This window comes from Pseudophryne corroboree, chromosome 8 (assembly GCF_028390025.1).
Source record: "Pseudophryne corroboree isolate aPseCor3 chromosome 8, aPseCor3.hap2, whole genome shotgun sequence".
Lineage (NCBI taxonomy): Eukaryota > Metazoa > Chordata > Amphibia > Anura > Myobatrachidae > Pseudophryne > Pseudophryne corroboree.
The window spans coordinates 85,453,058-85,474,619 of NC_086451.1; the positions used below are offsets into that span (position 1 = coordinate 85,453,058).

General features: G+C 47.8%; 1 long non-coding RNA gene across 1 annotated transcript in view; it reads right to left on the minus strand.

Annotated features, from left to right (window-relative positions):
* Nucleotides 1-5,490: 5,490 nt before the first annotated feature.
* LOC134947509 (uncharacterized) overlaps nt 5,491-21,562 on the minus strand; it is a 51,637-nt gene continuing 35,565 nt past the window's right edge. The window contains exons 2-3 of the long non-coding RNA XR_010182587.1: nt 5,930-6,032; nt 5,491-5,625 (exon numbers count right to left, since the gene is read on the minus strand). This is a non-coding gene — a long non-coding RNA (uncharacterized LOC134947509). The remainder of the gene's footprint in view (nt 5,626-5,929; nt 6,033-21,562) is intronic.

Consider the following 21,562-nt stretch of genomic DNA (forward strand, 5'->3'; position numbering starts at 1 on the left):
AGGAGTACAATAAATGACGCAACCCATTTTACATAGTAAGTCTCTCCCCAGGAGATTGGTTGGTGCCGATGCAGCCAGCAAAAAGGAATGCTTGGTATGCAAAGGCCCTATTGTAATCTCGGCTGGTTTGCTAACAGGGTAGTGCTGGACTACTCCTGTCACTCCTATGGCTGGAACTGTCCTACCAGTGGTTCTCATGCCCACTGTCGAATTGATCACTGACTTGGCCGCCCCTGTGTCTACAAGAAAGTTTAAAGTTTTACCGGCTACATTGATTGCAATCTCTGGTTCGCTTCCAAGACTGGCAATCAATTTAACTGGTTGCAGATTACAGGTATGGCCACACCCCTATTGGGTATGCTGGCCTCCCTGAATCCCGCTGGCAGCAACTACTTGTGAGGGAGTTAGCTGGGAACTACCAGAGGCATGCCAATCTCTGTTTGGGGGATATCTTTTTGTTTCCCCTGTATGTGGCTCAAAACTCCGCCTCTGTGGACCCTGCTCCCAATGTCGTGTGTGGTGTTGTTGTCTAGGGGGTTGAAAAGATCTTTGTACATTTCTTACTCTACAGTCTCGTGCAAAATGTCCCGGTTTGTTACAAGAATAACATGTTATCATACTTGCCTTACCCACAGGATTCGGTGGTACATACGCAGGCTGCCTTGTGGTCAGCGCCTGTATACTTACGGACATCAATTTATCACTTTGCGCCTCCCTGTGCCTAGTGATATTTCTGTCGTGATCAATAGCAGCCTCTCTCAAGGTGGACACTGACAGACCTCGCCAACATGGCTGCGTGGTCTGTACCCTAGCTTTTAATGTTTCTTTCAAACCATCCATCAGTACAGATACTGCTACTTCTCGATGGTTTGGGTTGGTCTTAATGTCTTCTATACCAGTGTACTTTGCCATTTCTAATAGTGCCCGGTGAAAATATTCTGTCGCCGTTTCGGACTCCTTTTGCTTAATGGAAAATATTTTATTCCATTTAACAACGGCAGGGAAATACTCTTTTAGCTGTAAATTTATCCTTTTTACATTATCCTTGTTGTACACGTCTGTAAGCGGTACATCTTTATCCAATGCACAATCAGCTAAAAACTGAGTTGCATCAACATTGGAAGGTAAACAAGCTCTTAGCAGTATCTGCCAATCCTTGTTGTTGGGTTCTACCGTGTTACCTAAATCCCTGATGTATTTTTGGCTAGCAACTAAATCCTTCCTGGGGTCAGGAAATTCGGACACTATTGTTCTTAATTCCATTCTGGAAAATGGAGTGTACATGGCAATGTTCCTTATGGGAGTGGCTCCAGACACATCTGTTTTTCCATTGGGAACTGCTATTACCCTTACAGGAGCAATTCTAACAGCCTCTTCCTGTGTAGATTCTACAGCTTGTTGTGGTACAATTGTTTCAGTGTAGTGCATGGTGCCGTACTTACCCGTTGACACGACCTCACCTATCCCTCCGCTAGGGGCTTTCACTAATCTCGTGGGTGTCGCTGTGCCTACTGTGGTCTCTGCTATGGTGGCTGCAAGAGAGAGAGCTGAAATTGTTGCTGAATCGTCTTCTTGATCACACTCCTGAGGAAGGTTCAAAACAGGGTACATCTTGCACGGGTTAATACTTGCATGAGTTATTTGGTTAACATCATTAACATTTACAGTGTTACTAAGAGTTTGTGTTTTACTACCCAGTGCGTTTCTCTCCGCAATCAACTTCTCTCCTGCAATGTATGGTGGAGGAGGAGCTGTGGCAATCAACTTCCTGACTGCCCCAGATCCCGCCGCCAGAGCCAAACCTCTCTGTATCTCACCTTCCTGGTGCCATAACTGTAAATAATCATGATGCTGAATTCGTCTCTTTGCTGATTTTACGAGACATATCCTCCTCCTTAAATTTTGTAACACCTCTGGACTGAAGCTACCTATTCTTGGGAACTTGTCCCTGTCTTGTACAGTCATTCTCTCCCATTCATCACATAAAGATTCGGTGTGAATTCCATATTTTTCACACATTACATATCGTGCCGACCCAACTGGTCGGTTCACAGAATCAACCTGAACCAGGGTTGATCGCCCCCTACCTGAGCAACTGGCCCCCATAGTCTGCAGGTGTTGCTTAGTCCTCCTTGGATTTTCTGTATCAAGGTTTTCAGCAAGCCTTTTCAGACAACCAAATTACTCCACAGTAGGCCGGCGGTGGCGGTTTACCGAGTACCCCACTCACTCGCCCACCTCGACCAATACGACCTGATCACACCGACGTGGTGCTGGCGTACTCGATACAGGGCCCCTATGGAACCTTCAGTTTACTGGAACATATGAGGGTTACCCGCAGGACACTTACTCTTTCCAGTAAAGTTGGGGTTGTTAGATAGTTCCTGAGTGACCAGCGAACTTCCCTTCCAAAAATAAAAAATTACACAAATCACGTCAGAATGTACAAATAGCGTTTGTGACCACTTTACTCTAATGGTATTTAGGTCAGATTACTAACTACTGCACACAATTACGTGCGGTCCAATCGTTCAGTACACGAGCACTACTTGTCATGTACTGAAAGACCAATGGAATCGATGTTTCCGGCCGCGATTCCTTCAGCAAGAGCTTATGGCCTATATGGGTTCTGCACCAACACCCCAGGCGTTGTGCCACTGGACTTTTATAGCGGACCTTTTTACCTTACGACCTCCTGGTCTTGTTCCTTATGACCTCCTGGTCTTGTTCCTTATGACCTCCTGGTCTTGTTACCTTATGGTCCGCTATACTCTAATGCTCAAATATTATTTAACCAGGGATGCCTCCCTGGCCACCGTATATGTCACTTACACGTATGTCCCTTGACGAGTACCCGACTTTCCTTTTGGTTCCACCTTAAAGTTATATAAACTTTTGTATACAAAACACACTCACTCAACACATGTACACTTTGTTTCTATATCTATTTCTGCGCAGAAATTGTCTTCAGGCCAAGAGTGTTACCAATTAGGAGCAGGATCTGTTAAACTAAATTTTAGATTTTCCAAAAATAGATTTGCGTTATTTACCGCTTCGCGTTATCTACCGCTGTGCGTTACTTATCGCTTTGCGCTAATTATCGCTTTGCGCTAATTCAACTTTTCGTGACTTGGGCTACGTGGGCGTAACCAGACGCTACGTTGCGTAATGAACGCTGCGTGCGTCTGCCTTTTGGATTGCGTACGCTAGTCTTTGTTAGCGACACGTGTACGCAATGCAAAGGATCCACCGTAACACAATATTTTTTTTATCAATGTAAATGATCCCTGATCATCTACCGCAATCCACACTGACTGCCTTGTATCTCAGACAAACCGTGTGTTTGTTCTATACTTTAACTATTACCTCTACTTATTAAATAACAGCAAATCTCCTTTTAGCACTTTATATCAACTATAAAATTTGGCAAACAGGAATAGTGATATACGAAAAATGAAACAGAAATGCAGATATATGCGTACGTACGCAAGACAAAAGAAAAATAAACAGTTTTAAAAGACACAAGCGTTTTGTTCTTACTTCCGGTTACCGGATTCCTTCAGCACTCTTTACCCAAGCGAAGCAGACGCTTATCCCGCCAGCACTATGAGACAACCTCCCACCCTTTGCTGGAGGGATAATGTCTGCTGATCTACCTAGTGCAGATGTGAAAAGGACCGGACGAGCCCGCAATTGACAATGCTAAATTCCTTTGTCGTATAAACAACCCTTATGAAGCTAAGAACACTGTACGCGGTTTACTTAAGAAATACCGTAATGATACGCTATTTGCGTAACGATCGCTCAGCCGTAGGCGAGACGCTCAAGCGTCACGTTCGCTCACGGCCCAGCGATCGCAGGACACGTTATTGGTTATGTCTAGGGGAAAGATTCGCTGTAACGTAGCATACGCTAGAGACCACGAGGAGGTCACCAGCGGTGCAGACGCTCACAACACTATACCTTGATATTAAACCTTATACCGATGAAACACACAGAATACCTTAATGTGAGTACAGGGTGTAAATGCAACCTTGTGTAACCTGACTACCTACAAAACTGCTTGAGCGTCACCGACGCTCAAGTGAACACTTAACACTATAGTAAATACACTAATACTGGTTTAGGTTTCCAAAGCCTATTAACTGTATTATATCTAATATACTTGTAAAAGGGGATAACAGTACATATGATACGCTACAATATAACAGAGACCTCCTAACCACAGAACTAAACAATAAATACAAAAAGACAATACTACACTGACCTAAATGCAATACAATACAATAATACTACGAAGTATTTAAGAGAAAGGAGGAGAGAGAGAGATAGAGAGAGAAAGAGAGATATTGGCTCGCAGAAAGACAATGATTATGGAGAGAACTTACGCACAAAGGGTATGATCGCCTGCGCCTCGATATCCAGCTCCCGATTATCAGCAGATAACCGTTGATGAGAGAGTGAGAGCTGGATGTGGTCGGCCTGCCTATTTATGCCCCACACACAATGCAATCTCCTGGTCCTACAATCCCATTGTCCATTGGCCGAAGGAATTCGGCCCTGTATCATAACAAAAGGTCATAGGGTGATTCATACAGGTGGGCTGTGACGATTTCCAACAGCTCAGGTGGGTGGGAAACTGGGTTTCCCGCCGCATACCTGAGTATGTGCAAATCATAGAAATGGACATAAACTTCTTATGTCCATAACTATTCGCACGAGCGATTAATACGCTCCAAACCAACACCGGAATATTGCTAATTAAATACTCTTCCGATGGGTACCAAACACTGCTGTATGATTCCTGTTAGACCCTTCGTACGATACAAGGAGGGATTCCTCAGCTCTGGGACATTGTACTTTAACCAAACTTACAGAAACTATCAAAGGGATCATGATCTATAAACTACATTAATTGTGAACATTTGCAACTAATGAGTCGCACGCTACGATCACATAAACTCTACCGTAAATGCGCATACTGCGCGTGCGAGTGCACGCTATTGCGAGTATGCGCTTCCACGGGAGAGCGTACGCACGCGCAGCACGGACCAGTGTGCGGTGCAAATATGGCAGTGTGCATTAAGACATTTTTCTGACTTTGACATTGGCTTCATCACGAGCGGACACTATCAGGTGGCAAAAAGATCCTTTAGCCCACATTTATCTCATGCTTATTGTTTATACATCAAAAGCTATTTAATCCACTTGTAACATGATCTAACTGATGCCCGATGCATCCAAGAGAAGTGCTCCCCCTAACACCATCAGACATCCAAAGCTATATTACTTTTCAGTTCATGCACCTTCATTTGACTGTACAACAACTTACAGCTGACACTAATTACCTTTTTACCAAAGAAACAATCCTTTCCCAGCCTAAAATGTGTGTGCCCACGGATTTATATTCACCCCATCCTTACCATTGTTGCACAGGCGATTAAAAGATCCAAGACCCTTACTGACAAGTCTGAGCAGGCTTACCTGGAATATGGATGCCGTTATACTTTCTATCCATCTCGTGGAGCCCAGCTTCTGTGGGAACGTATCTAACCGTCACTGTCCCATCCTTGTAGTTGGTGATATCCGGCTTTGCTACTTTCCCAGAAGGCATACGGACCTCTCCTGCATGGAGGCACAACGTTTGGGTTAATCAATGTTACAAGACAACTATAACACACTAGGAGGTACAGACTATTAGGTACGGGTTGGGTTCATTTCCAGTTATGACGGAAGGAACTTTTTATTTTGCCCAAACTTCTATGGGGTCAAGCATCAAGCAAGGTTTTCCTGACCCAATACATCACACAGTTTTCTGCCAGGACCGTGCAACTTACTGAATCTGCCCTATAAATGGATTTGAAGCATATAACAAAAAACCTTGAGTCAGGCATCTGAGTATGAAGAGTTATTCTATGGCACGTTATACCTGTGATCTCTCCTTTATTAATAGTGAATGGAATAACCAAGTCAGAAGGTCTCAATCCGGCAACATCCAGTCCATTCACTCCCATTACAGGGCGATCTGTAGCCTAAAGAGTGAAGAACCATTAATGAGACAACAGACCTCACATTGACAGCATAATGAAGGGGAAAAGGTGAAGAGGACAGACTTTAATGGGAGACAAATCCATACTCCAATGCAGGTTCGTGGCTAGAAGCTCACCAAGCTGAATATGATCATTACCATACATTCTAAGAGGTGTACATAGCTCCTATACTATGAGGATGACTTGCAGCATCTACAGTCGCCCAATACAAGCTTTATTAAAAGCAGAAACGGTAAAAACCATTACAATAGTTTGCACCTAGTATATAGTTACTATGCAAAGACCATGAAGACATTAGGTCACCAGTCTTGGTAGAGAGAAATTCCCCTAAAATCCCCCCCCCCAAATAGTCCTTAAACAGTAGAGCAGTGAAGACTTCATATCCAGGAGTCGACCCACAAAGTTCAGCTTCATTGACAACCAGCCAAGGCCGGTACTCTTCAGAACTCTCACAGCCATCAGCCAGGGAGGAGTGACTAGTACAGGAGCTGGTAGCTACATGGTAAAATCATTTAGTGACTCGGCAGTGGAGTTTAGGATTAGGAACTGATGTAAGAACAAATTGCATGGAACAAGTCTTTGCAGTTAGTTTATCCACAATCATGGCAAACCTGGAGAAATGAATTCTACAAGAGACCATTAGACATTTCTGAACACGTGAAAAATGGATGAGACGGACAAGCGGAGATAAAGGGTTAAATCCTTCCTGCCAGCCATGTGAGGTGTCTGGCTGGAAATCCGACAGACGAGCGGGCTGAATGGGGAGATGTTGACAGTGATGAGAATGGTAAGATATGGCAAACATCTGGAATTTATAGAGGAGACAGGTATGAGCACGGGAACCCCACTCCCCCACCCACTGCTACACAAAATTTGAAGGCCAGTGGAGAATGAGGAAAAGTCCATCTCTGGAACATGAAGCGCAGGGAAGGAAAGCTACTTGGAATTCATTTGATGTGGGGTCTCTGCAGAAGCAGCGATGCAGGTGAAGCAGTAACACCAACCTGTACAGCTAGGTTAGGATCACCACCAGCAATATGAAGAGTTCTTCATTGGTGTAACACTACAGTAGGCATTGCGAGGGGATGCAGTTAGTTGCCGACGGTCAGGATACCAATGCCGGAATCCCGACTGCTGACAATACATAAAGTGGGAAAAGAACCTGTGGGGAGCGTAACAAGCTACCGAACCCGCAAGGGGACTCTTTGCACTTGCCCTGCTGCTGGCAAACTGACAGAGGATCTGTCTGTTACGTTTCTGCCATACTTGTAGCATTGGTACTTGGGGTAGGCTAGGAATGGACAACCAGTGCTGCAAGTGTGGTGGTACTGTGTACCTGTAGAAAATTGACAGCCGGTATGCAGTACCGCCGGCCATCCACCTTACTTGCAGCCGCCTCTGTGTGTGTGTCAGGTGAGGAGAGCACAGCGCAAACTTCTCCTGCCCCTCATTGCTCAGTCTGGCTTCATGTAGGATCTCAAACCAGCCACCGGTTCGTGAGCCACTCAGCTTGTGGACCAACAGCAGCGGCTCCTGATTGGCTGGCGGACTGTGAGCTTTCATTGGCTCACGAACCGGCGCCTGGTTTGAGATACACTCCACCGCCGGACTAAGCACTGAGGAGCAGGAAAGGTGCGCGCTGCGCTCTCCTCCCCTGACAGACACACAGCAGTGGCGAGCAGCACTGTGGGGGTCATGTGTGTACCTGGTACTGTGGGGGCATAACTGACACTGTGGGGACACATGTGTATATGGCACTGTGTGTACATATTTGTATCATTTAACAACACCCATTTTTCGGCACATACACCTTCCACGCGCACACGTAGTACCAGTAGACATTTTTTCTACTTGCACCACTGTAGGACAACCGAAGGGTACGGATGGCAATTTTGGATGCATGTGGATTATTCCTTGCGTATCAATGTGGTGCAGTTATTAGAGGCAAATCAATCATCCAGCTTCAAATTACTTGTATCTATTGGAGATATGTCCCTAAATACTTATTTATTTAATATCCATCCATAGGCTAGAATGATCATACACTCACTGGGTGATTTCTGTATAACATACTATGCCGATATAACCTATGTATGACGTATACACCAATACCAGCCTCAAATAGATATGTAAAGTTGTGACCAAGGGATATATTTTTCTTGGATGATAGTGAACCCCCGTTAGATCACGTGCTTTTGGCGTTGGTGGGTAAGCACTAAGCAGATCCTCCTGTGACACTGGGGGTAATTCCAAGTTGATCGCAGCAGGATTTTTGTTAGCAATTGGGCAAAACCATGTGCACTGCAGGGGAGGAAGATATAACATGTGCAGAAAGAGTTAGATTTGGCCAGGTTATTTTATTTCTGTGCAGGGTAAATACTGGCTGCTTTATTTTTACACTGCAAATTAGATTGCAGATTGAACACCGCCCACCCAAATCTAACTCTCTCTGCACATGTTATATCTGCCTCCCCTGCAGTGCACATGGTTTTGCCCAATTGCTAACAAAAATCCTGCTGCGATCAACTTGGAATTACCCCCACTGTTCTATCCCAAATAGCAGCTGTATATTGAACCTTTAGTCTGATTCTGTTCTCACAAGCCTTTGGCCCCATACACACTAGATGAGAAAATAAAAGATATCGCTCAGAAGGGCCAATCTGAGCGAGATCTTTTACAATCTCGTCCAGTGTGTACACTCAATGTCGTTCAGCAGTAGTGCGGGATCCCGGCCAAACGCAGATGTTTTTTTAAATGCGCGTTCGGCTGGCATCCTGCACAGCCGCTCTACTCAGACTTTATTATATCCCGGTCTATATGTATCATAGAGCCCGTGGTCCTGTAAATGTTCCAGGTGTTGTATTAGTTGGTATCCGTACTCTAGGTTGACATCAATTAGGTCGACACCCATTATGTTGACACACACACTGGTTGACACTAGGAATAGGTCGACATGACCATAAGGTCGACATGAACAAAGGTCAACATTAGTTTTTCACATTTTGTTTTATTTTTGGACTTTTTCATACTTTATGATCCACGTGGACTACGATCGGGAACGGTAACCTGTGCCGAGCGCAGCGGTAGCAGAGTGAGGCACCTTGCCCGAAGCATGGCGAGCGAAGTGATCCATGCAAGGGGCGTCCCTTTTTTTTTTTTTGCACTAATTTGGGTTTCCGGTCACTTGACGGAGAAAACAACACAATTTTTTTTTAAACTCATGTCAACCTAATGGCAATGCCGACCTATTTCTAGTATCAACCTACCCACAGTCGACCAATGGGTGTCGACCTTGAGTCCCATACCCGTATTAGTTCAGGGGTGGACAGAATACTGTAGAATTCAGGAGCCAATCGATCACATATAGTAGCCAGCAGGATCGCCAGGAAGGACTGCATCCATTTAATTCAGACGGACAGGATCATTAACGATAGTGATTTGTTACATGTGTCAGCTGCCTGGATCCGGGGCTTTATCCAACCCTGTATAAGGAGCTTAGATGTGGTAAATGGTGCCAAGGAATGTACCATTGTTATGATGACTGATGCCTTGGAATAAACTCTTGCAGAGAGGCCTCTCCCGGATCACCCAAGGTCAGTCACTGGAGGTGGCATTTGGTTTTCAGATCAGGCTGCAGAATGCGGTTGGAAAGCCTGTGCCCTGCTGGCTGCACTCACACAAGAACACTTACCCCATAATGGTGGTCATTCAGAGTTGTTCGCTCGCTAGCTGCTTTTAGCAGCATTACACACGCTAGGCCGCCGCCCTCTGGGAGTGTATCTTAGCTTAGCAGAAGTGCGAATGAAAGGTTAGCAGAACTGCTACTAAATAATTCCTTGCAGTTTCTGAGTAGCTCCAGACCTACTCCTAGATTGCGATCAGCTCGGTCCGTTTAGTTCCTGGTTTGTCGTCATAAACACGCCCTGCGTTCGGCCAGCCACTCCCCCGCTTCATTTTTACCTGGCACGCCTGCGTTTTTTAGCACACTCCCGGAAAACGCTCATTTACCACCCAGAAACGCCCCTTTCCTGTCAATCACTCACCGATCAGGAGTGCGACTGAAAAGCGCCGCACGAACAACAGCAAAACTGCTAAGTTTTTAGTTAAATAACGAAGCGCATGCATGCTGCGTACCATGCGCATGTGCATTTAGCAGCAAATCGCAGCATAGCGAAAATCGACAACGAGCGAACAACTCGGAATGACCCCCAATGTGAGAATACACGGAGTATTGTTAGTGGAGCTAAAATGTGCTTAGAGGGCAACATGCAATTAACACAATTTGCAGTGTTATTTTCAGTTCTGACCGTCTACAGAAACAAATTACATATATATGTGTGGATATTATAAGTAGCTCTTTCAGATATGGTTATGTATGTTTTCGCTGTAGTGGTCCATTCATTGGGGGATATTCAATTGTTTGAAAAGTCAGTTGGGTTTCTGTTTTTTTCCTATCTAATAGACAGGGAAAAAACACTCAACCGACTTTTCAAACATTTTAATTCCCCCCATTTTGTTGCTCCTTGTTTGATAAATAGTGCATAACTATAAAAAACGATAGTTAGGAGCGCTTGAGTATATTAATTATGTGTTGAACGCACATACCTGTGAAGAAAAGAATTGGTTAATATCAATGTTACAGCTCTTTTGTGATTAAATGGTGAAACGGAGATCATTAGCGGTATTAACTTCCCAGTCTGGGTTAGTCCGGACAGTCTCTGTATGCGGGTGACGCTATCCCTACTGTCCCTATTTGTACCTCTCGCAGCTTGATGTTACAGCCTGAACGGCTGCCACGGATGAACACGTCCCGTCCTTCTACTGCTCCGGCCGCTCCGGCTTGGTCTCCTCATGCGGCTCACTTGCTATGGAGCGTGCCAGCGTTTGTATGTACTGGCGGGGCTCCTCCGTTATACACCTTGAATTCTCCAACGCGTTTCGGGTTCACAAACCCTTTAACTAGGATGCCTAGGCACCATTTAATCACAAAAGAGCTGTAACATTGATATTAACCAATTCTTTTCTTCACAGGTATGTGCGTTCAACACATAATTAATATACTCAAACGCGGGGGCGTGGCTTGGATCGGCATGGAGTAGCTGTGTGCAGCCTTAGCTCTCCACTAAAATCCTGCAAACCCATCCTTTTTACCCCAACCTGTGGATCCTGTTCCCTGCCAGCTGGCCCCTGAATGTGTGCTGCCTTTGCTGCTGCCCTTGCTGATCCGGTGAGCGGCGCGGGTGTGCTGTTGTGGACCTTCCAGCGTGGTCTCCGGCTCCCTACCCCTCCGCCGGCTGCCGGCGGAGCTCCGGGAGCGGCGCGTGTCCGCGCACCCGGCGGTGTCTGAGCGCTGGTCCTCCGGCTGGGGGACTACAGAGAGGAGGGCCCTGTCGTCTGCTGGGTCCAGTGGAGGTGCATGCCTGGGGCCCCACTGCGGTGACGCTGGAGACCGAGTACGGGCGAAAAAGCCAGCGAAAAGCCGCCATTTTCAGTCCTGCTGCTCCTTCTCCCCCTGAGGTGCTGTGCGATGCGATGACTGTGGTTGCCATCCTGTTTCCCTCTTGGGCTTAATACCTGTCCACAGTGCCCTTCTTTGGATGGACTATATACACTTCACTGGAGCCAGCTGCCCTACATTAGCTGCCTGTTATCCTGTGGGGACAGCTTGGGTGCCCCTGACTCAGCTTTCACTCTGCTGCAATTTCTACAACATACACCTGCTTCCTGATTATCTGCAGTGTGCCCACATACTTGCTCCGTTTATTGGGGTGCCATCTCTGCCCTGACTCTTGTGCAGAACCTGCTGTAATACTCCTCCGGATCTGCATTCCCGTTCAGGGATACCATGGTGAGGGGAGGACAGAGTGCAGCTAACGCTGCTGCGAAACTGGAGAAATTTGCCAGACCACAGCAGGCATCCACTTCGACAAAGCGGGGTGAGGCCGACCCGCCCTCGCCGACGGCCGAGGGGGACACCTCTGACCATGATGAACAGGTGCATTCTACCCAGCAAATATTGCAGGCAATTTCTGCGTCCGAGCAGAGGGTCACGGACCGGATTGGGCAAGTACAAATGGATGTTTCTCTGCTAAGGCAGGATATGCAGAAGATCCGAGAGCGAGTGGGTGAAACTGAACATCGGATATCGGCTTTGGAGGATGCTGCTCCACCCTTGCAGTTGAAGGTGGCGGACCTGTCTGCCCAAGTGACATCTATGCAGGCTAAAATGTCAGATATAGAAGGGAGATTGCGGCGCAACAACGTCCGATTTGTCGGGCTCCCCGAGAGAGCGGAGGGCACCTCCCCGGAGTCATTTCTTGAAGGGTGGCTTATTGATCTATTTGGCAAGGAGGCATTTACCTCTCAATTTGCGGTGGAGAGGGCGCACAGGCTTCCACCTAGGCCGCCGCCGCCGGGGGCCCCGGCTAGAACATTTATTGCACGCTTCCTGCATTTCAAGGACCGTGATGCGGTGCTCCGTCTGGCCCGAACAAAGGGCCCTATTCAACAAGATGGACATAATATTTCCGTATTTCCTGATTTTGCCCTGGAGGTGCAAAAGAGCCGATCTCAATTTATTCACGTCAAGCGTCAGCTCAGAGACCGCAATATACAATATGCTATGCTGTTTCCAGCCAAGTTGCGGGTGGTGCTTAACAACACCACTCATTTTTTTACATCTCCTCAAGATGCTGGTGCATGGCTGGAACGTCAACCACGTTCTCCTTGATGATGTGTTGTTGCTCAGATGTTGATTTCATTCTTCTTGCACCGCTGTTTCTATTTATCTGATGCATATTCCTGTGAATATAAATGCACTGTGGGGATATATGCGATGTGGGGCGAATAGAAATGGGGCAAAATTATGGTACTGCTTGCTATGCATCGTTATGATATGGCGGTAACGGTCAGCCCCACATTGTTTTACTACTGTTTGATGCTTTATAATGGGGCATGTGCCTAGCTATGTTGTTTTTTCTTTTTTTTTCAGGGTTGGGGTACTACTTCTTTCTACAAGTTGTGGAGAGCTCTTGCCGAAAATAGTGTAGGGGCTTTTCCTAAGGTTCTTTGGTTAGGCCCTTATCCCTTAGTTTGGTTACTTAATGGGAGTTATGGGATCCAGGTATGCCTTAAGTTTGCGAGGTGATACAGGGTGGGTGCGGGGGGGGTTAGTCTGTTTTTTTCTAAGCCATCACTTTTTAGTTCTGTGCGTACTGTGCAATGACACGCTATATCCGTACGATACTGCTCCGTGCTCTTTTGTCTCCTGGGGCGTAGGGGGACTGGTTGCTCTTGTCCCTGTTTATTGTTTGCTCAGCCTTGCTCTGCTGCGATGCCAGGTTTTGATGTATGTCTCTTTAATCTATCCTGTTGCACCTTCCTTCTATAATTTCCATGTCTGCTGTTTCTGAGGGGCTTCGTCTGCTCAGCTGGAATGTTCGGGGATTGAATGAGAAAATTAAAAGATCGTTGGTCCTGACTCAGGTTAAAAAATACCAGGCGGACATAATTTGTCTTTCTGAAACACATTTGCAAGGAGGTAGGGTGTTGGCACTTAAAAAACCATGGGTTAGTCACGTGTATCATTCCACTTTCTCTAGCAGTGCCAGAGGCGTTTCTGTAATGATTAGAAAGTCCGTACAATTTCACCTGGATGACTGTGAAACTGACCAATATGGCAGATACGTCTTCCTACGAGCCCATATCAACTGCAGATTGTTCCATGTATTAGCAGTATATGTCCCCCCGCCATATAATAATGAGGTTCTCCGTCATGCTGCCCGATTCCTGGCCCGGTCCCCTGCTACCCCTGTAATATGCCTAGGGGATTTCAACAATGTTATGGATGGTGGTATGGACAGGTGGAGGGAGTCTGTTGCGTCCTCCCCTCCCCTAGCGTCCCCTACCCCGTTCGCAAGACTGGCGGGGGAGCTGGGGCTGGAGGATGTATGGAGATGTCGTAATCCCACAGCTACTCACTTCTCCTGTCAGTCCGCTACCCATCATGCTTTTTCCCGTATTGATTTGGTTTTGGTTTCTCCTGATCTGTCCCCGGACGTGCTGGCGGTAGATTATCTCCCTAGGGGTATATCGGATCACTCTCCTGTTTTAGTTACAGTTAATATTGGTTGGGAGCGGGGTGCAAAAATGTGGAAGCTTAACCCCTTTTGGTTGACTTTGCTGGGGGAGGGTGCAGACCTGATTGCCGCTTGGGAAGGGTTCCAGGAAGACAATTTACTATTCAGTGATCTGCCGCTAAAACATGATGCTTTTAAAGCGTTTTTGCGAGGCTCCTTTATAAAGCGGATCTCTGAAGTTAAAGCGTTTAGTAAGAGGGAAGAGGTGCGGTTGGAATCTTTGTGCCGGCAGTTGGAGTCTCAATACCTTATTACCCATCTGCGATCTGATGAGCTGTTGTGGAAGAGCGCGCAGAGCGAGTGGTCGGATTGTTTATTTGAGAAATCCAGGCGTAGACTCCTTTTTGCAGGACATGAGCAGTATTTTCGGGCGGAGATGAATGGCAGCTACTTGGCTTTTTTGGCCCGGTCCGATTCCCCTAGAACTGTAATTCAGTGTGTGAAGAACTCTGCTGGCCAATTGTGTTACTCTGGATCAATGGTGGCGGAGACGTTCCGTAGTTATTACTCCTCGCTCTATGCCTCCCGAGCCAGTTACTCTGACGATCAGCTTCGGGATTTTTTGGCCCAGCTGACCTTGCCATGCTTGTCCCGGGAGGACTCGGGGGCTTTGGATGCACCTATCACGTTGGAAGAAGTGGAGGCTGCGATCCTGTCTCTCCCGGCGTCTAAGGCACCGGGATCCGATGGGCTTCCGGGGGAAGTCTATAAAAAATACAGTACGTTTTTTGCCCCCTATCTCCTACAATTGTTTGACTTACTCTTAGAGGGTAGGGCTCTCCCGCGCTCTATGGCCGAGGCCAATATAATTGTCCTGTTGAAACCAGGGAAGGACCCCCTGCTCCCCGAGTCTTATCGACCCATTTCCCTCCTCAATACTGATGTCAAGATACTGGCAAAAATCTTGGCATCTCGATTGAATTTGGTAATTGCAACAATAATTCACCCGGACCAGACTGGCTTTATGCCAGGTAAGTCCACGGCCCAAAATTTGCGTAGACTGTTCTGTCATCTCCAGAGGGGTGATGTGGTGGGGTCGGACGCGGTGGTGGTGTCCCTTGATGCGGCCAAAGCGTTCGACTCCGTAGAATGGAGGTACCTGTGGGGGGTGCTGGAGAAATTTGCTTTTGGCCCTCGATTTATTAGCTTTATCCAGTTGTTGTATTCCTTGCCTGTGGCTCGGGTGACGGCTAATGGTTTCACGTCTGAGCTTTTTGCGTTGGAGAGGGGCACTCGACAGGGTTGCCCCCTATCTCCTGCACTGTTTGCAATCGCCGTGGAGCCGTTGGCCGGCCTGCTGCGCAGTAATGGTAGGGTCAGGGGCGTTGAGATTGGGGGTCATGTGGATGTGGTAGCGCTATACGCGGATGACATGCTTCTTTTTTTGCAAGACTCTGATGACTCCCTACAAGCAGTGTTACAGGTAGTGGAAGATTTTGGTATCTTTTCCGGTCTACTAATTAACTGGGACAAATCCCACATTTTCCCCATCTCTGGCCTTCTCCCGGAAAATACACAAGGGGCGTATCCTTTGCAATGGACATTGCGGTTCAAGTATTTAGGCATCTGGATTACTCCTATGGCGCGTAGCTATGTGGCCCAAAATATTGACCCCATTCTAGCGACATTTAAAGAGAAGGCCCATAGCTGGAAAAAACTACCGTTGTCTGTCCTGGGTCGGGTTAATCTATTTAAAATGGTGATGCAGCCAAAATTCCTTTATGCTCTACACAATTCTCCGGTATACCTCCCCAAGAAGATCTTTAGTGTTATAGAGGGCGTTCTGTCCTCATTTATATGGGGTGGCGGGCCAGCGAGAGTCTCTATCAGGACATTATGCAGATCTCAGATGTCCGGCGGGGCAAGTCTCCCTGATCTCAGACTATACTATGTAGCGGCTCAGCTGTCTCATCTGAGTGAATGGATCGGGGATTCTCTAGGTACTACGGTGAGGGGATTTCTGGCTGAGCGGGCGGAGTGCTCTCCTACTTTCTCTCTTTCTCCTCTTCAGCTTCTCCTCTCTGGTCTCTCAGCGCCTGGCTTGCCTCCCCTGTTGCGTCAAGCCTTGCTCATCTGGCGCTATGCACACACTTTGTATGATTGGGAGGGACATGATGCCGGTACTCCATTGTGGTTCAATAGTGCATACCCTGAGCTATATGAGATGTCGCTAGATAATATATGGATTGCTAGGGGTGTCGTGGCGCTGGGTCAGCTGTACCACGATGGAGTGCTGAAGTCATTTCAGCAACTGAAGATCGAATTTGATGTACCTAATACTGCTTTGTTCCGGTATTTTCGGCTTAGACATGCTGTACAAACTCAATTCCCTCATGGCCCACCACTGATTGTTGACTCACCTGTTAGGACGATGCTTACTTCTCTGAGTCAGAGGGGGAGGGTGTCTACCATATATGCTGCTTTAAATAATAGAAGCTACCCCGATCTATTAAATAATCTCCGTATTAAATGGGAGACTGATTTGGGACGCTTGTCCCATGAGCAGTGGCTCCAGATTATGAGCTCCCTTAGATACACTACGCCGTGTATAAGATATAAGCAGGTTTTTTTCTATATTTTACACAGGGCCTATCGTACTCCAGTTACTATGCAGAGGGCTGGTCTTAGGGAAGATTCTAACTGCCCCAGGTGTCGGGCAGCCGATGCCGGATTTTGGCACTTACTGTGGGATTGCCCTGAGATTTCCCTTTTTTGGCGTAAAGTGTGGAGTGATGTGATCATGACAGCACCGTCCCTCCCTACATTAGATCCTGGTATATGCTTGTTTGGGTTAGATCTTGAGGAAACACACTCTGTCTTACTGTATAAATATGTCCTGTGTCTCACTACGCTGGCAAAAGTTGTTATTGCTAGGGTCTGGTTCTCGGCAGATGTGCCTAGGGTGGAGCACTGGAGGGCGTTGGTGAACGAGGTAATTCGTCATGAGAGGCATATGTATAAAATACGGGGTTCCACCTCTCGATTTACAGAGATGTGGGATCGCTGGAGTAGCACATGGCTGGGCGGGCAAGTATTGAGCACTTGAGCGACATTCGTAATAATATTGATATTCTATGTCGTGTACACATATGCGAAAAGAATTAACACGCACACCGAACTGTGATCTGAAAATACCTGTTTATTGATGGCAATTGTTATAGTTTATTTCAATGTTGTTGTTTTGTCTTGTTGTGTCAATGTGTTACAAAACTCAATAAAAAAATTACTTGATTTAAAAAAAAAAAAAAAATATACTCAAACGCTCCTAACTATCGTTTTTTATTCTAGTAATTATTGTATGGAGCTGCTGATACAATATATACAAGCGCTGCAATTATTATATTATTCCAAATAGTGCATAACACTGTACAATGTGTTTGTGAACTTCTTGCTGTATAACTGATGTCTAGAGCTGGATTATTCAAATCTGTTGCTGGTTTCCAAGTACTGACCACTGGGGGACACTGTTCCATTTGAACAATCTAAATACTAATGTTATTACATGCAAATACAGGTTGAGTAATCCTTATCCAAAATGTTTGGGACCAGAGGTATTTTGGATATCGGATTTTTCCGTATTTTGGAATAATTGCATACCATAATGAGATATCATGGTGATGGGACCTAAGTCTAAGCACAGAATGCATTTATGTTTCATATACACCTTATACACACAGCATGAAGGTCATTTAATACAATATTTTACATTCTTTTGTGTATTAAACAAAGTTTGTGTACATTGAGCTACAGAAAACAAAGGTTTCACTATCTCAACCAAAAAGAGGGGTGACTAAAGGTAAGTATATCCTTGTCTGGATGACGTGCATAAGATGGTCATATAGTGATAAGCAAGAAATAAATAAATAATATGGATACGTCCCTTCATGCAGGACGTGTCTCAGCATGTAGTGGTGGTCTTTGATGGCTCCTTTAGGTTCCTCCTCCTTGTTTTGCCAAACTTCCAAGGAGGGTGATCTTGGAGTTTCTTTAACACCTATCTGAGAGTTGGACACAGCTCTCAGAGATTCTGGTAATATTACATCTACAATAGTCTGGATATTCCACTGTGCCAGTGTGCTTTTAATTTTTGGTTTTTGTGATTCACATTGTGAAATTTTATTGCTTTCTTTTATATATTTATGTTTTTTCTTGATGTGGCTCAATTTAAAGGGCTTGTATTAAATGTGTTTTAAAACGACACACACAAGGGGAATTTTCTTTTCTCATTTCTCATATGGGACATCCCCACCTTGGAAGTTTGGCAAAACAAGGAGGAGGAACCTAAAGGAGCCATCAGAGACCACCACTACATGCTGAGACACGTCCTGCATGAAGGGACGTATCCATATTATTTATTTATTTTTTGCTTATCACTATATGACCATCTTATGCACGTCATCCAGACAAGGATATACTTACCTTTAGTCACCACTTTTTTTGGTTGAACATTTTATTAAGCAGTAGCGCCTATTGGGATCCTTTATACTTTCCTTATTCTCCTATCTATAGGTAGTGCGGGAAACACTACCTAACATATTTGGCGTCCCACGGCAGCGTTTATCGCGCATTAGAATCACATGATCATTTACATATTCACTGTTTCACTATCTCAGTCTCACTCAAAAAATTCCGTATTTCGGAATATTTGGATATGGGATACTCAACCTGTATAGAGAATAGGGGCCTTCGTATGGAATATTATTTGCTGAACATTAATTCAATGGGAAATGTGGAAAAGAGACCCATACTATACAATACCTTTTTCCTTTTTCATTCTCTCAATATCCTATTATAGTGTTATCTGAGGGCCCCAGACTAATAGGCCCTACACACTGGGCGATATTAATGAAAGATATGAATGATCTCGTTCATTAATGAACGAGATACGGTTCATATCTTTCAGTGTGGAGGCATCGTTCATAGCTGGTGCCCCGTCGCTTGTGCATACAGGCCAATATGGACGATCTCGTCCATATTTGCCTACACTGCTATGGAGCCGGGTGATGGGGGGAGTGAAGAAACTTCACTCCCCCTGTCACTGCCCCCCTGCTGCCGGGTCGCCCGTCGGGCAGCTCGGCGGCGGATCGCATAGTGTGTAGGGCCCTCAACTTGGAGGGCCACTCGTTGAGGAGCTCAGACTGACAAGATAACTTGGTAACTTTCAATATATTACACAGCTGGCTAGGGCGGACACAGGGCCTAATTCAGACCTGATTGCAGCAGCGAATTTGTTCTCTAATGGGCAAAACCAATAGCAGTGCAGGTGGGCAGATGTAACATGTGCAGAGAGAGTTAGATTTGGGTGGGTTATTTTGTTTCTGTGCAGGGTAAATACTGTCTGCTTTATTTTTACACTGCAATTTAGATTTCAGTTTGAACACACCCCACCCAAATCTGACGCTCTCTGCAAATGTTAGATAAGCTGAAGGCTGCATAAGCCTGAGGCCATATAAGCGATCAACTTTTTGTGATTGGTTGTTAAATGACTAAGCAGTTGCTAGGCAGATCAGTTTTCCCGGTTGGTTTTTTCCTATTGGATTAGAGGGTTGTGCATCAGGATGAAAAGGAGGGTCTTAGGTTAGTATATAGGGGGTGGCCATTTTGCTAGACTTCCTCTTGCCTTTCAGTTTATGCCCAGGAAGGATAAGTATTATTGCTTATTTCAACTGTCTGTAAATTGGTTTTGAAGTTCATTTGCCTTCTCTAGGGCATTATATAGTGCTGTACCCCCTCTCTGTACGGTCATTGCCTGCTTTGCCGACGTCTCCCTCCTCTGACATGCCTCGTCCTAGACGTTCAGCCCCCCCCCCCAGGCGCCTCGTGGATGCGGGGAGCGCCTTCCGCTCCCGCTCCCCGAGCACTGCGCCTCAGAGAGGTCTTTCCCCCGTTGCAGACAGGCGGCGGGGACGGGCAGTTACAGCCCGCTCCCCTGCCGCACGGAGACGGGCGGCCAGCGGCCGCTCGTCACGTGGTGCCGGGGCGCGCGGCTCGGCCGAGCCGCGCGCGCCGGCGCTTGCAGCGGGACGGGCCTCTCCTCTCCCTCCTTCTTCGGGCGCTTGTAGTCCTCCTCCCCCGGCGGCCAGCGGCCGTTCGTCGCATGGCGCAGGTGCGCGCGGCCCGGCCGGGCCGCGCGCCCCGGCGCCCCCAGCGGTTCACCCGGATCCTCACCCTCATCCGTTCAGTGCCTCCGGCCCTCCTCCTCCATCCCCGCGGACGGCTCTCGGCGGCGTCCTGGGGGCACAGGCGGTGCCGGACGGCCGCGGCAGAGCCGCGGGGGGCGAGGGGGGTGTCGATCTGCAGCGGGGAAATATGAGCCCAGGACAGCGGGTAGCGGCTCCCGCTGTTCCTGGTACAACACAGGGCCCCAGCCTACCCCCTTCCAGCGAGGGGACCAGCACACCCCAGGATGTTTTGAGTAATGTGCGGCCGAGTGTGGCTGGGGCGGGGGACGTGGCAGCGGCTGCCGCCACACCCGCCCCGGCGGCGGCCACGTGGCAGGGTTTCCCCCCGGCCCCGGGGGCCTGCTCTAGCGCCCTCTGGCCGTCAGCCGCCCAGCCGCCATTAGCTATGCCCCCGCTTGCAGGTTTTCAAACTCCTCCCCACGCCCTTCCCGGTCCTTTTCATTTCGGGTCCACGCAGGCGTCCGTCTCGGCGGCTTATATTACGCCCGGCGGGGCGCTTGCGGTAACAGCGCAGCAAGGCTTCGCGGGGAGCCAGTCCTTCCCCGGGGGTTTTGCGTGGCCTCCGGCTCCAGCATTCCCCTTAGCCGCCAGCATGCCTTCCATGGGCTTCATGACGGTGTCCGGCACACAATTTTCCCCGCACGGGTCCAGCGCGGGTGCCGGCGTGCAGTCCACGTGGTCGGTCGGTGGCCCTCGAGTCGCGGTGCCCTCGCCGGCCCTTGCGGGCCTGCAGTCAGGACAGGCACCGGGCGGTGGGTATCAGGTGGCACAGAGTTGGCCCCCTCTCCCGGCGCCCCCTCAGTTACTTCCGGCGTCATACGGATGGGCGGGGGCAGGCGTCTGCCCGCCGCATACGGCGTGGCGGCCGTCTTACCCCGCGAGTTTTGGTGCAGTGAGCGGGTCGGCCTTTACGCAGTCGATCGGGTACACCTCGGCGGGGGCCCCCTCCCTGCAGCTGCCGGGCGGCCATCCGCCGCGGAGCGGAGGGGCGGGCCCTCCGCAATTGCGGCCAATTGTCAATGATGTTCTGGTTCCCCCTGTGCCTGTTGTCCCCTCTTTTTCTCCCTCACAGGTCCCGTCTAATTCAGGGGCTACGCCCGACACGAGGCGAAGGGCGCGGACGAGCGCGACGGCGAACGTGGAGGTACGGCCATCAGCGGAGGCGGGTGCAGCGGACGACGCGGTTCCGGGT